Raw genomic sequence first — 15145 nt, forward strand, 5'->3', positions numbered from 1 at the left:
CGTCCAGAGGTCAGTGAATGCAACACGTCCAGAGGTCAGTGAACGCAACACGTCCAGAGGTCAGTGAACGCAACACGTCCAGAGGTCAGTGAACGCAACACGTCCAGAGGTCAGTGAATGCAACACGTCCAGAGGTCAGTGAACGCAACACGTCCAGAGGTCAGTGAACGCAACATTTCCAGAAGTCAGTGAATGCAACATTTCCAGAAGTCAGTGAATGCAACACGTCCAGAGGTCAGTGAACGCAACATGTCCAGAGGTCAGTGAAAGCAACACGTCCAGAGGTCAGTGAATGCAACACGTCCAGAGGTCAGTGAACGCAACATGTCCAGAGGTCAGTGAATGCAACACGTCCAGAGGTCAGTGAACGCAACACGTCCAGAGGTCAGTGAACGCAACACGTCCAGAGGTCAGTGAACGCAACACGTCCAGAGGTCAGTGAATGCAACACGTCCAGAGGTCAGTGAACGCAACATGTCCAGAGGTCAGTGAAGGCAACATGTCCAGAGGTCAGTGAACGCAACACGTCCAGAGGTCAGTGAACGCAACACGTCCAGAGGTCAGTGAAGGCAACATGTCCAGAGGTCAGTGAACGCAACATGTCCAGAGGTCAGTGAAGGCAACATGTCCAGAGGTCAGTGAACGCAACACGTCCAGAGGTCAGTGAACGCAACACGTCCAGAGGTCAGTGAAGGCAACATGTCCAGAGGTCAGTGAACGCAACATGTCCAGAGGTCAGTGAAGGCAACATGTCCAGAGGTCAGTGAACGCAACACGTCCAGAGGTCAGTGAACGCAACATGTCCAGAGGTCAGTGAATGCAACACGTCCAGAGGTCAGTGAACGCAACACGTCCAGAGGTCAGTGAACGCAACACGTCCAGAGGTCAGTGAAGGCAACATGTCCAGAGGTCAGTGAACGCAACATGTCCAGAGGTCAGTGAAGGCAACATGTCCAGAGGTCAGTGAACGCAACACGTCCAGAGGTCAGTGAACGCAACACGTCCAGAGGTCAGTGAAGGCAACATGTCCAGAGGTCAGTGAACGCAACATGTCCAGAGGTCAGTGAAGGCAACATGTCCAGAGGTCAGTGAACGCAACACGTCCAGAGGTCAGTGAACGCAACACGTCCAGAGGTCAGTGAAGGCAACATGTCCAGAGGTCAGTGAACGCAACATGTCCAGAGGTCAGTGAAGGCAACATGTCCAGAGGTCAGTGAACGCAACACGTCCAGAGGTCAGTGAACGCAACATGTCCAGAGGTCAGTGAATGCAACACGTCCAGAGGTCAGTGAATGCAACACGTCCAGAGGTCAGTGAATTAAACAAGTCCAGAGGTCAGTGAACGCAACACGTCGAGAGGTCAGTGAACGCAACACGTCGAGAGGTCAGTGAACGCAACACGTCCAGAGGTCAGTGAACGCAACACGACAAGAGGACAGTGAACGCAACACGTCGAGATGTCAGTGAACGCAACACGTCGAGAGGTCAGTGAACGCAACACGTCCAGAGGTCAGTGAACGCAACACGTCCAGAGGTCAGTGAACGCAACACGTCCAGAGGTCAGTGAACGCAACATGTCCAGAGGTCAGTGAACGCAACATGTCCAGTGTCAGTGAATGCAACACGTCGAGAGGTCAGTGAACGCAACACGTCGAGAGGTCAGTGAACGCAACACGTCCAGAGGTCAGTGAACGCAACACGTCCAGAGGTCAGTGAACGCAACACGTCCAGTTTTCAGTGAATGCAACACGTCGAGAGGTCAGTGAACGCAACACGTCGAGAGGTCAGTGAACGCAACATGTCCAGAGGTCAGTGAATTAAACAAGTCCAGAGGTCAGTGAACGCAACACGTCCAGAGGTCAGTGAATGCAACACGTCGAGAGGTCAGTGAACGCAACACGTCGAGAGGTCAGTGAACGCAACACGTCCAGAGGTCAGTGAACGCAACACGTCCAGAGGTCAGTGAACGCAACACGTCCAGTTTTCAGTGAATGCAACACGTCGAGAGGTCAGTGAACGCAACACGTCCGGATGTCAGTGAACGCAACACGTCCGGATGTCAGTGAATGCAACAAGTCCAGAGGTCAATGAACGCAACATGTCCAGAGGTCAGTGAACGCAACACGTCCAGATGTTAGTGAAGGCAACACGACAAGAGGTCAGTGAACGCAACACGTCGAGAGGTCAGTGAACGCAACACGTCGAGAGGTCAGTGAACGCAACACGTCCAGAGGTCAGTGAACGCAACACGACCAGAGGTCAATGAATGCAACACGTCGAGAGGTCAGTGAACGCAACACGTCCGGATGTCAGTGAATGCAACACGTCCAGAGGTCAGTGAACGCAACACGTCCAGAGGTCAGTGAACGCAACACGGTCGGAGGTCAGTGAATGCAACACGTCCAGAGGTCAGTGAACGCAACACGTCCAGAGGTCAGTGAACGCAACACGGTCGGAGGTCAGTGAATGCAACACGTCCAGAGGTCAGTGAACGCAAAAACTCCAGAGGTCAGTGAACGCAACATGTTTAGAGGTCAGTGAACGCAACACGTCCAGAGGTCAGTGAACGCAACACTTCCAGAGGTCAGTGAATGCAACACGTCCGGAGGTCAGTGAACGCAACACGTCCAGAGGTCAGTGAACGCAACTCGTCCAGAGGTCAGTGAACGCAACACATACAGAGGTCAGTGAACGCAACATTTCCAGAAGTCGGTGAATGCAACACGTCCAGAGGTCAGTGAACGCAACACATACAGAGGTCAGTGAAAGCAACACGTCCAGAGGTCAGTGAAAGCAACACGTCCAGAGGTCAGTGAACGCAACATGTCCAGAGGTCAGTGAAAGCAACACGTCCAGAGGTCAGTGAATGCAACACGTCCAGAGGTCAGTGAACGCAACACGTCCAGAGGTCAGTGAACGCAACACGTCCAGAGGTCAGTGAACGCAACACATACAGAGGTCAGTGAACGCAACATTTCCAGAAGTCAGTGAATGCAACACGTCCAGAGGTCAGTGAACGCAACACGTCCAGAGGTCAGTGAAGGCAACATGTCCAGAGGTCAGTGAACGCAACATGTCCAGAGGTCAGTGAAGGCAACATGTCCAGAGGTCAGTGAACGCAACACGTCCAGAGGTCAGTGAACGCAACACGTCCAGAGGTCAGTGAAGGCAACATGTCCAGAGGTCAGTGAACGCAACATGTCCAGAGGTCAGTGAAGGCAACATGTCCAGAGGTCAGTGAACGCAACACGTCCAGAGGTCAGTGAACGCAACATGTCCAGAGGTCAGTGAATGCAACACGTCCAGAGGTCAGTGAATGCAACACGTCCAGAGGTCAGTGAATTAAACAAGTCCAGAGGTCAGTGAACGCAACACGTCGAGAGGTCAGTGAACGCAACACGTCGAGAGGTCAGTGAACGCAACACGTCCAGAGGTCAGTGAACGCAACACGACAAGAGGACAGTGAACGCAACACGTCGAGATGTCAGTGAACGCAACACGTCGAGAGGTCAGTGAACGCAACACGTCCAGAGGTCAGTGAACGCAACACGTCCAGAGGTCAGTGAACGCAACACGTCCAGAGGTCAGTGAACGCAACATGTCCAGAGGTCAGTGAACGCAACATGTCCAGTGTCAGTGAATGCAACACGTCGAGAGGTCAGTGAACGCAACACGTCGAGAGGTCAGTGAACGCAACACGTCCAGAGGTCAGTGAACGCAACACGTCCAGAGGTCAGTGAACGCAACACGTCCAGTTTTCAGTGAATGCAACACGTCGAGAGGTCAGTGAACGCAACACGTCGAGAGGTCAGTGAACGCAACATGTCCAGAGGTCAGTGAATTAAACAAGTCCAGAGGTCAGTGAACGCAACACGTCCAGAGGTCAGTGAATGCAACACGTCGAGAGGTCAGTGAACGCAACACGTCGAGAGGTCAGTGAACGCAACACGTCCAGAGGTCAGTGAACGCAACACGTCCAGAGGTCAGTGAACGCAACACGTCCAGTTTTCAGTGAATGCAACACGTCGAGAGGTCAGTGAACGCAACACGTCCGGATGTCAGTGAACGCAACACGTCCGGATGTCAGTGAATGCAACAAGTCCAGAGGTCAGTGAACGCAACATGTCCAGAGGTCAGTGAACGCAACACGTCTTGAGGTCAGTGAACGCAACATGTCCAGAAGTCAATGAATGCAACACGTCCAGATGTTAGTGAAGGCAACACGACAAGAGGTCAGTGAACGCAACACGTCGAGAGGTCAGTGAACGCAACACGTCGAGAGGTCAGTGAACGCAACACGTCCAGAGGTCAGTGAACGCAACACGACCAGAGGTCAATGAATGCAACACGTCGAGAGGTCAGTGAACGCAACACGTCCGGATGTCAGTGAATGCAACACGTCCAGAGGTCAGTGAACGCAACACGTCCAGAGGTCAGTGAACGCAACACGTCCAGATTTCAGTGAATGCAACACGTCCAGAGGTCAGTGAACGCAAAAACTCCAGAGGTCAGTGAACGCAACATGTTTAGAGGTCAGTGAACGCAACACGTCCAGAGGTCAGTGAACGCAACACGTCCGGAGGTCAGTGAACACAACACGTCCAGAGGTCAGTGAACGCAACACGACAAGAGGTCAGTGAACGCAACACGTCGAGAGGTCAGTGAACGCAACACGTCCAGAGGTCAGTGAACGCAACACGGTCGGAGGTCAGTGAATGCAACACGTCCAGAGGTCAGTGAACGCAACACGTCCAGATTTCAGTGAATGCAACACGTCCAGAGGTCAGTGAACGCAACACGTCGAGAGGTCAGTGAACGCAACACGTCCAGAGGTCAGTGAACGCAACACGACCAGAGGTCAATGAATGCAACACGTCCAGAGGTCAGTGAACGCAACACGTCCGGATGTCAGTGAATGCAACACATCCAGAGGTCAGTGAACGCAACACGTCCAGAGGTCAGTGAACGCAACACGGTCGGAGGTCAGTGAATGCAACACGTCCAGAGGTCAGTGAACGCAAAAACTCCAGAGGTCAGTGAACGCAACACGTCGAGAGGTCAGTGAACGCAACACGTCGAGAGGTCAGTGAACGCAACACGTCCAGAGTTCAGTGAACGCAACACGACCAGAGGTCAATGAATGCAACACGTCGAGAGGTCAGTGAACGCAACACGTCCGGATGTCAGTGAATGCAACACGTCCAGAGGTCAGTGAACGCAACACGTCCAGAGGTCAGTGAACGCAACACGGTCGGAGGTCAGTGAATGCAACACGTCCAGAGGTCAGTGAACGCAACACGTCCAGATTTCAGTGAATGCAACACGTCCAGAGGTCAGTGAACGCAAAAACTCCAGAGGTCAGTGAACGCAACATGTTTAGAGGTCAGTGAACGCAACACGTCCAGAGGTCAGTGAACGCAACATGTCCACTGGTCAATGAACGCAACACTTCTAGGAGGTCAGTGAACGCAACACGACCAGAGGTCATTGAACGCAACATGTCAAGAGGTCAGTGAACGCAACACGTCCAGAGGTCAGTGAACGCAACACGTCCAGTTGTCAGTGAATGCAACACGTCGAGAGGTCAGTGAACGCAACACGTCGAGAGGTCAGTGAATGCAACACGACCAGAGGTCAGTGAACGCAACATGTCCAGAGGTCAGTGAACGCAACACGACAAGAGGTCAGTGAACGCAACACTTCCAGAGGTCAGTGAACGCAACACGACAAGAGGACAGTGAACGCAACACGTCCGGATGTCAGTGAATGCAACAAGTCCAGAGGTCAGTGAACGCAACATGTCCAGAGGTCGGTGAACGCAACACGTCGAGAGGTCAATGAACGCAACACGTCCAGAGGTCAGTGAATGCAACACGGTCGGAGGTCAGTGAATGCAACACGTCCAGAGGTCAGTGAACGCAACACGTCCAGATTTCAGTGAATGCAACACGTCCAGAGGTCAGTGAACGCAAAAACTCCAGAGGTCAGTGAACGCAACATGTTTAGAGGTCAGTGAACGCAACACGTCCAGAGGTCAGTGAACGCAATATGTCCACTGGTCAATGAACGCAACACTTCTAGGAGGTCAGTGAACGCAACACGACCAGAGGTCATTGAACGCAACACGTCCAGAGGTCAGTGAACGCAACACGTCCAGTTGTCAGTGAATGCAACACGTCGAGAGGTCAGTGAACGCAACACGTCCAGAGGTCAGTGAACGCAACACGTCCAGTTGTCAGTGAATGCAACACGTCGAGAGGTCAGTGAACGCAACACGTCGAGAGGTCAGTGAATGCAACACGACCAGAGGTCAGTGAACGCAACATGTCCAGAGGTCAGTGAACGCAACACGACAAGAGGTCAGTGAACGCAACACTTCCAGAGGTCAGTGAACGCAACACGACAAGAGGACAGTGAACGCAACACGACAAGAGGTCAGTGAACGCAACACGTCGAGAGGTCAGTGAACGCAACACGTCGAGAGGTCAGTGAACGCAACACGTCCAGAGGTCAGTGAACGCAACACGACGAGAGGACAGTGAACGCAACACGTCGAGAGGTCAGTGAACGCAACACGTCGAGAGGTCAGTGAACGCAACACGTCCAGAGGTCAGTGAACGCAACACGTTCAGAGGTCATTGAATGCAACATGTAAAGAGGTCAGTGAACGCAACATGTCCAAAGGTCAGTGAATGCAACACGTCGAGAGGTCAGTGAACGCAACACATCGAGAGGTCAGTGAACGCAACACGTCGAGAGGTCAGTGAACGCAACACTTCCAGAGGTCAGTGAATGCAACACGTCCAGAGGTCATTGAACGCAACATGTCAAGAGGTCAGTGAACGCAACACGTCCAGAGGTCATTGAACGCAACATGTCAAGAGGTCAGTGAACGCAACACGTCCAGAGGTCAGTGAACGCAACATGTCGAGAGGTCAGTGAATGCAACACGACCAGAGGTCATTGAACGCAACATGTCAAGAGGTCAGTGAACGCAACACGTCCAGAGGTCATTGAACGCAACATGTCAAGAGGTCAGTGAACGCAACACGTCCAGAGGTCAGTGAACGCAACACGTCCAGTTGTCAGTGAATGCAACACGTCGAGAGGTCAGTGAACGCAACACGTCGAGAGGTCAGTGAATGCAACACGACCAGAGGTCAGTGAACGCAACATGTCCAGAGGTCAGTGAACGCAACACGACAAGAGGTCAGTGAACGCAACACTTCCAGAGGTCAGTGAACGCAACATGTCCAGAGGTCAGTGAACGCAACACGACAAGAGGTCAGTGAACGCAACACTTCCAGAGGTCAGTGAACGCAACACGTCCAGAGGTCAGTGAAGGCAACACGTCCAGGAGGTCAGTGAATGCAACACGTTCAGAGGTCAGTGAATGCAACACGTCGAGAGGTCAGTGAACGCAACACATCGAGAGGTCAGTGAACGCAACACGTCGAGAGGTCAGTGAACGCAACACTTCCAGAGGTCAGTGAATGCAACACTTCCAGAGGTCAGTGAATGCAACATGTCGAGAGGTCAGTGAATGCAACACGACCAGAGGTCATTGAACGCAACATGTCAAGAGGTCAGTGAACGCAACACGTCCAGAGGTCATTGAACGCAACATGTCAAGAGGTCAGTGAACGCAACACGTCCAGAGGTCAGTGAACGCAACATGTCAAGAGGTCAGTGAATGCAACACGACCAGAGGTCATTGAACGCAACATGTCAAGAGGTCAGTGAACGCAACACGTCCAGAGGTCATTGAACGCAACATGTCAAGAGGTCAGTGAACGCAACACGTCCAGTTGTCAGTGAATGCAACACGTCGAGAGGTCAGTGAACGCAACACGTCGAGAGGTCAGTGAATGCAACACGACCAGAGGTCAGTGAACGCAACATGTCCAGAGGTCAGTGAACGCAACACGACAAGAGGTCAGTGAACGCAACACTTCCAGAGGTCAGTGAAGGCAACACGTCCAGGAGGTCAGTGAATGCAACACGTTCAGAGGTCAGTGAATGCAACATGTTTATACTTCAGTGAATGCAACACTTCTAGTGGCCTGTGACAAAAAAAATTCCAATGGTCAGTGAACAAAACACTTACAGAGGTCAGTGAATGCAACACTTCCATGATATCAGTGAACGCAACACTGCTAGTGGTCAGTGAACGCAACACTGCTAGTGGTCAGTGAACGCAACACTCCTTGTTGTCAGTGAATACAACACCCTCAGGAGGTCAGTGAACGCAACATGTCCAGAGGTCAGTGAACGCAACACATCAAGACCTCATGCACGCCACACTTTCAGACGTCAGTGAAGGCAACATGTCTCGAAGTCAGTGAACACAACACTTACAGACAGAGGTCAGTGAACGCAACACGTCCAGGAGGCGATTGACCACAAACGTCGACTAATCTCTGACAAAATTAAGTTATATTTAAAAAACTTTAAAGTGTGCTAACATGCTAACATGCTAACATGCTAACATGCTAAGTGTTATAAACATCCGCCTGTTAGCATGTTAGCATGTTAGCATAGACTTATTTTTGGATTATTGATCAGTCTGTCTGTTTGAAGACACAAAAATAAAACTAGTATTGGGCCGAAGGCCGATGGAGCGTTCAGGTCCTACGGGAAAAAGTGGGAAATAACAAAAGCCGACGTGAAAATTGTACGTGAATTCCCCCTGATGTGGTCGTTTCCACCGGGAAGTCCGTCGGGTTCACGACACGTCGTCACGTATTCAGAAAACCAACGTTGCCGTTTGCACGGATGTTCATAAGGCGGCCATTTTGGAATTCACAAATCCACATGTGCGTGTTTTTTCGGCGGCGGTCGCGTCGCGAAAGATTCACGACGTCTCAGAAAGTTGAACGGATCCGTTTGAAACAACTGTGAAATCTTTCCGCGACAACGAAACGAGCTAACCGTGCTAACATCAAAGGGCTAGCATTAGCATTTTTGAAACGTGTTAGCGTTGCAGCTCCCGCCGCTGTGACCGCTAGGACGTTTAAACCGATGTGCTAGCGGTTTTTTTAGAGGCTAACGTAGCTGAAACACAAACGTACGCTCGCTCTACAGAAGCGCCTGAACGCAACGCAGGAAAGGAACGTCTTTCCCCACAGCGCCTGAACGCACCGTGGATCAGGAGATGATGGTGACTCACCTTCTTCCCATAAACTGCTCCCATTCTACCCGGCCACAGGCTTCGGTTCCTCCCGTGGGACCAGGACCAGGACCAGGACCAGGACCAGGACCAAGACCAGGACCAGGACCAGGACCAGGACCAAGACCAGGACCAGGACCAGGACCAGGACCAGGACCAGGACCAGAACCAGGACCAGAACCAGGACCAGAACTTAAAAACAGAAGAGGCGGTTGAACACGAGGAGTCACAGCCACCTGTTAGCGCCTGATTCTGCCGTCAGCTGTGAGGAGTTAAGACGCTCTGATTGGATTAGAGAGAGGGGGGGGGGGAGGGAGGGAGAGAGGGAGGGAGGGGGGGGGAGAGGGGGAGAGAGAGAGGGGGAGAGGGGGAGAGAGAGAGAGAGAGAGGAAGCGAGAGAGAGGGGGAGAGAGAGAGGGGGGGGGTAGATTGACCCCCGGCTGAGCGCCGCGGTGTTGGAGTTCACCCCGGTGGACCAGAGGGTGGCCTCCTTACGCCTGCGGGTGGTGTTTTTTTTTGTGGTTTTTTTGCGTTTTTTTGTTTTTTTTGTGTTTTTTTTGCGTTTTTTGCCGTTTTTTGCGGCAAAAAAACACAAAACACGCAAAAAAAACACAAAAAATTTGCAAAAATACGGAAAAAATCGGAAAAAAACAGAAAAAAACAGAAAAAAAACGCAAAAAAATGCAAATAAAACGCAAAAAACACAAAAAAAAGAAAAAAAAAACACAAAAAAGTCGCAAAAATCGCAAAAAACGCAAACAGACCTAAAAAAACACAAAAAAAGTCTCAACAGACGCAAAACAGACGCGTTTTCAGTCGTTTTAGGGTCGTTTTTAATCGTTTTTAGGGTCGTTTTTAATTCATTTAAGGTCGTTTTAAGGTCGTTTTGAGTCGTTTCAGGTCGTTTTGAGTCGTTTCAGGTCGTTTTGAGTCGTTTCAGGTCGTTTTTAATTCGTTTTAGGTCCTTTTTAGTCGTTTTTAAGGCGTTTTCGGGTCGTTTGTAGTCGTTTTAGGTCGTTTTTAGTCGTTGTAGGCTGTTTTTAGGTCGTTTTCAGGCGGAGGGGACACATGACGTCACCGGCGAAACACAGAGACGCCCAATGGCAAACAAACGTGTTAGTTTCTGTCTTCTGTCGACATCAACACTGTCCCTTTAAACCTGTTTTTATTATGATTATTGTTGTTGTTGTTGTTGTTGTTGTTGTTCCAGCCTTTGTTAAACTAATCTTTGTCATTCATTTATATTTTTAGTCTTCTTCTGCACATTTTTCAGTCGCCTCTTGCCGCCCTATTTTTTTAGCTTTTTTTGTGGGTTTTTTTGCGTTTTTTTGCGTTTTTTTGCGTTTTTTTTGCGTTTTTTTGTGTTTTTTTGCGTTTTTTTGCGTTTTTTTGCGTTTTTTTTGCGTTTTTTGCGGCAAAAAAACGCAAACAGACGCAAAAAGAGTCTCAAAAAATGCAAAAAAAATGCAAATAAAACGCAAAGAAACGCAAAAAACCCACAAAAAAGTCTCAAAAACCGCAAAAAAACGGAAAAAAACGCAAAAAAACGCAAAAAAAGTCTCAAAAAATGCAAAAAAAAATGCAAATAAAACGCAAAAAAGACACAAAACGAAAAAAAAAGACACAAAAAACGCAAAAAAAACACAAAAAAGTCGCAAAAATCGCAAAAAGATGCAAAAAAACACAAAAAAGTCTAAAAAAAACACAAAAAAGTCACAAGAAACGCAAAAAACGCAAACAGACGCAAAACAGACGCGTTTTTAATCGTTTTAGGTCGTTTCTAGTCGTTTTTAGGTCGTTTTAGGTCGTTTTAGGTCGTTTTTAGTCGTTTTAGGTCGTTTTTAGTCGTTTTAGGTCGTTTTTAGTCGTTTTTAGGTCGTTTTTATTCGTTTTAGGTCGTTTTTAGTCGTTTTAGGTCGTTTTGAGTCGTTGTAGGCTGTTTTTAGGTCGTTTTCAGGCGGAGGGGACACATGACGTCACCGGCGAAACACAGAGACGCCCAATGGCAAACAAACGTGTTAGTTTCTGTCTTCTGTCGACATCAACACTGTCCCTTTAAACCTGTTTTTATTATGATTATTGTTGTTGTTGTTGTTGTTGTTGTTGTTGTTCCAGCCTTTGTTAAACTAATCTTTGTCATTCATTTATATTTTTAGTCTTCTTCTGCACATTTTTCAGTCGCCTCTTGCCGCCCTATTTTTTTGAAAAGAGCATACCAGCACTGTGTTCTCGCTGTGGTTTTTCCTTTGCCTCACACGGGGCACCAACGATGTCGGGAGCGACACAGAGCAGTGTGAGCTCTAGGGAAGAAGAGCAAAACAGCATGGCTTCAAATTCCTGACCATTCACCCAGTGTTTGTCCGACAATCAGCTCATTTCAAAGACCTGGGGGGTTTTCTGTGCCTCACACGGGGCACCAGAAAGTAGAGGAATCCTTTTTTTTCGTAATTTTTTTCGCATTTTCTGCCCAAACAGCATTCGAAGTGCACAGGACAGGATACCTTCCGTTGCTGGTCTTATGTTGCGTTCACTGACCTCTGGAAATGTTGTGTTCACTGACCTCTGACAAGGTGTGTTGACTGACCACTAGAAGTGTTGCGTTCACTGATCTCTGTCTGAAAGTGTTGCATTCACTGACCTTTGGACATGTTGCATTCACTGACCTCTGGACGTGTTGCGTTCACTGACCTCTGTCTGAAAGTGTTGCATTCATTGACCTTTGGACATGTTGCATTCACTGACCTCTGGACGTGTTGCGTTCACTGACCTCTGTCTGAAAGTGTTGCATTCACTGACCTTTGGACATGTTGCATTCACTGACCTCTGGACGTGTTGCGTTCACTGACCTCTGTCTGAAAGTGTTGCATTCATTGACCTTTGGACATGTTGCGTTCACTGACCTCTGGACGTGTTGCGTTCACTGACCTCTTGGACATGTTGCGTTCACTGACCTCTGGACGTGTTGCGTTCACTGACTTCTGGACGTGTTGCGTTCACTGACCTCTTGGACGTGTTGCGTTCATTGACCACTGGACGTGTTGCGTTCACTGACCTCTGGAAATGTTGTGTTCACTGACCTCTGGAAATGTTGTGTTCACTGACCTCTGACAAGGTGTGTTGACCGACCACTAGAAGTGTTGCGTTCACTGACCTCTGTCTGAAAGTGTTGCATTCATTGACCTTTGGACATGTTGCGTTCACTGACCTCTGGAAATGTTGTGTTCACTGACCTCTGAACATGGTGTGTTGACTGACCACTAGAAGTGTTGCGTTCACTGACCTCTGTCTGAAAGTGTTGCATTCATTGACCTTTGGACATGTTGCGTTCACTGACCTCTGGAAATGTTGTGTTCACTGACCTCTGAACATGGTGTGTTGACTGACCACTAGAAGTGTTGCATTCATTGACCTTTGGACATGTTGCATTCACTGACCTCTGGACGTGTTGCGTTCACTGACCTCTGGACGTGTTGCGTTCACTGACTTCTGGACGTGTTGCGTTCACTGACCTCTGGATGTGTTGCGTTCACTGACCTCTTGGAAGTGTTGCGTTCACTGACCTCTTGGACGTGTTGCGTTCATTGACCACTGGACGTGTTGCGTTCACTGACCTCTGGAAATGTTGTGTTCACTGACCTCTGACAAGGTGTGTTGACTGACCACTAGGAGTGTTGCGTTCACTGACCTCTGTCTGAAAGTGTTGCATTCATTGACCTTTGGACATGTTGCGTTCACTGACCTCTGGAAATGTTGTGTTCACTGACCTCTGTCTGAAAGTGTTGCATTCATTGACCTTTGGACATGTTGCATTCACTGACCTCTGGACGTGTTGCGTTCACTGACCTCTTGGACATGTTGCGTTCACTGACCTCTGGGCGTGTTGCGTTCACTGACTTCTGGACGTGTTGCGTTCACTGACCTCTTGGAAGTGTTGCGTTCACTGACCTCTTGGACGTGTTGCGTTCATTGACCACTGGACGTGTTGCGTTCACTGACCTCTGGAAATGTTGTGTTCACTGACCTCTGACAAGGTGTGTTGACCGACCACTAAAAGTGTTGCGTTCACTGACCTCTGTCTGAAAGTGTTGCATTCATTGACCTTTGGACATGTTGCGTTCACTGACCTCTGAACATGGTGTGTTGACTGACCACTAAAAGTGTTGCGTTCACTGACCTCTGTCTGAAAGTGTTGCATTCATTGACCTTTGGACATGTTGCGTTCACTGACCTCTGGACATGTTGCGTTCACTGACCTCTGGAAATGTTGCGTTCACTGACCTCTGTCTGAAAGTGTTGCATTCATTGACCTTTGGACATGTTGCATTCACTGACCTCTGGACGTGTTGCGTTCACTGACCTCTGGACGTGTTGCGTTCACTGACTTCTGGACGTGTTGCGTTCACTGACCTCTTGGAAGTGTTGCGTTCACTGACCTCTTGGACGTGTTGCGTTCATTGACCACTGGACGTGTTGCGTTCACTGACCTCTGTCTGAAAGTGTTGCATTCATTGACCTTTGGACATGTTGCATTCACTGACCTCTGGACGTGTTGCGTTCACTGACCTCTTGGACATGTTGCGTTCACTGACCTCTGGACGTGTTGCGTTCACTGACTTCTGGACGTGTTGCGTTCACTGACCTCTTGGAAGTGTTGCGTTCACTGACCTCTTGGACGTGTTGCGTTCATTGACCACTAAAAGTGTTGCGTTCACTGACCTCTGTCTGAAAGTGTTGCGTTCACTGACCTCTGGACATGTTGCGTTCACTGACCTCATGGAAGTTGGCTAACAACAGCACACACACCTGGCTAACAACAGTAGCACCTGGCTAACAACAGCACACACACCTGGCTAACAACAGCACACACCTGGCTAACAACAGCACACACACCTGGCTAACACCAGCACACACACCTGGCTAACAACAGTACACACACCTGGCTAACAACAGTACACACACCTGGCTAACACCAGTACACACACCTGGCTAACACCAGCACACACACCTGGCTAACAACAGCACACACACCTGGCTAACAACAGCACACACACCTGGCTAACAACAGTACACACACCTGGCTAACAACAGCACACACACCTGGCTAACACCAGTACACACACCTGGCTAACAACAGTACACACACCTGGCTAACAACAGCACACACCTGGCTAACAACAGCACACACACCTGGCTAACAACAGTACACACACCTGGCTAACAATAGTAGCACCTGGCTAACAACAGTACACACACCTGGCTAACAACAGTAGCACCTGGCTAACAACAGTACACACACCTGGCTAACACCAGCACACACACCTGGCTAACAACAGTACACACACCTGGCTAACAATAGTAGCACCTGGCTAACAACAGCACACACACCTGGCTAACAACAGCACACACACCTGGCTAACACCAGTACACACACCTGGCTAACAACAGTACACACACCTGGCTAACAACAGTAGCACCTGGCTAACAACAGTAGCACCTGGCTAACAACAGTACACACACCTGGCTAACAACAGCACACACACCTGGCTAACACCAGCACACACACCTGGCTAACACCAGCACACACACCTGGCTAACACCAGCACACACACCTGGCTAACAACAGCCACAGTTGCGTTCACTGACCTCTGGACGTGTTGCGTTCACTGACCTCATGGAAGTGTTGTGTTCACTGACCATAAGCAGTGTTGCGTTCACTGACCATAAGCAGTGTTGCGTTCACTGACTTCATGGAAGTGTTGTGTTCAAAGACCTCTGGACATGTTGCGTTCACTGACTACTAGAAGTGTTGCGTTCGGTGACCTCTGGTTTTGTTGCTTTCACTGACCTCTGGATGTGTTGCGTTCACTGACCCTTGGACGTGTTGCATTCACTGACCTCTGGACGTGTTGCGTTCACTGACCTCTGGACGTGTTGCGTTCACTGACCTCTGGACATGTTGCGTTCACTGACATCCTG

The sequence above is a fragment of the Echiichthys vipera genome (assembly GCF_963691815.1).
Source record: "Echiichthys vipera genome assembly, chromosome: Y".
Lineage (NCBI taxonomy): Eukaryota > Metazoa > Chordata > Actinopteri > Perciformes > Trachinidae > Echiichthys > Echiichthys vipera.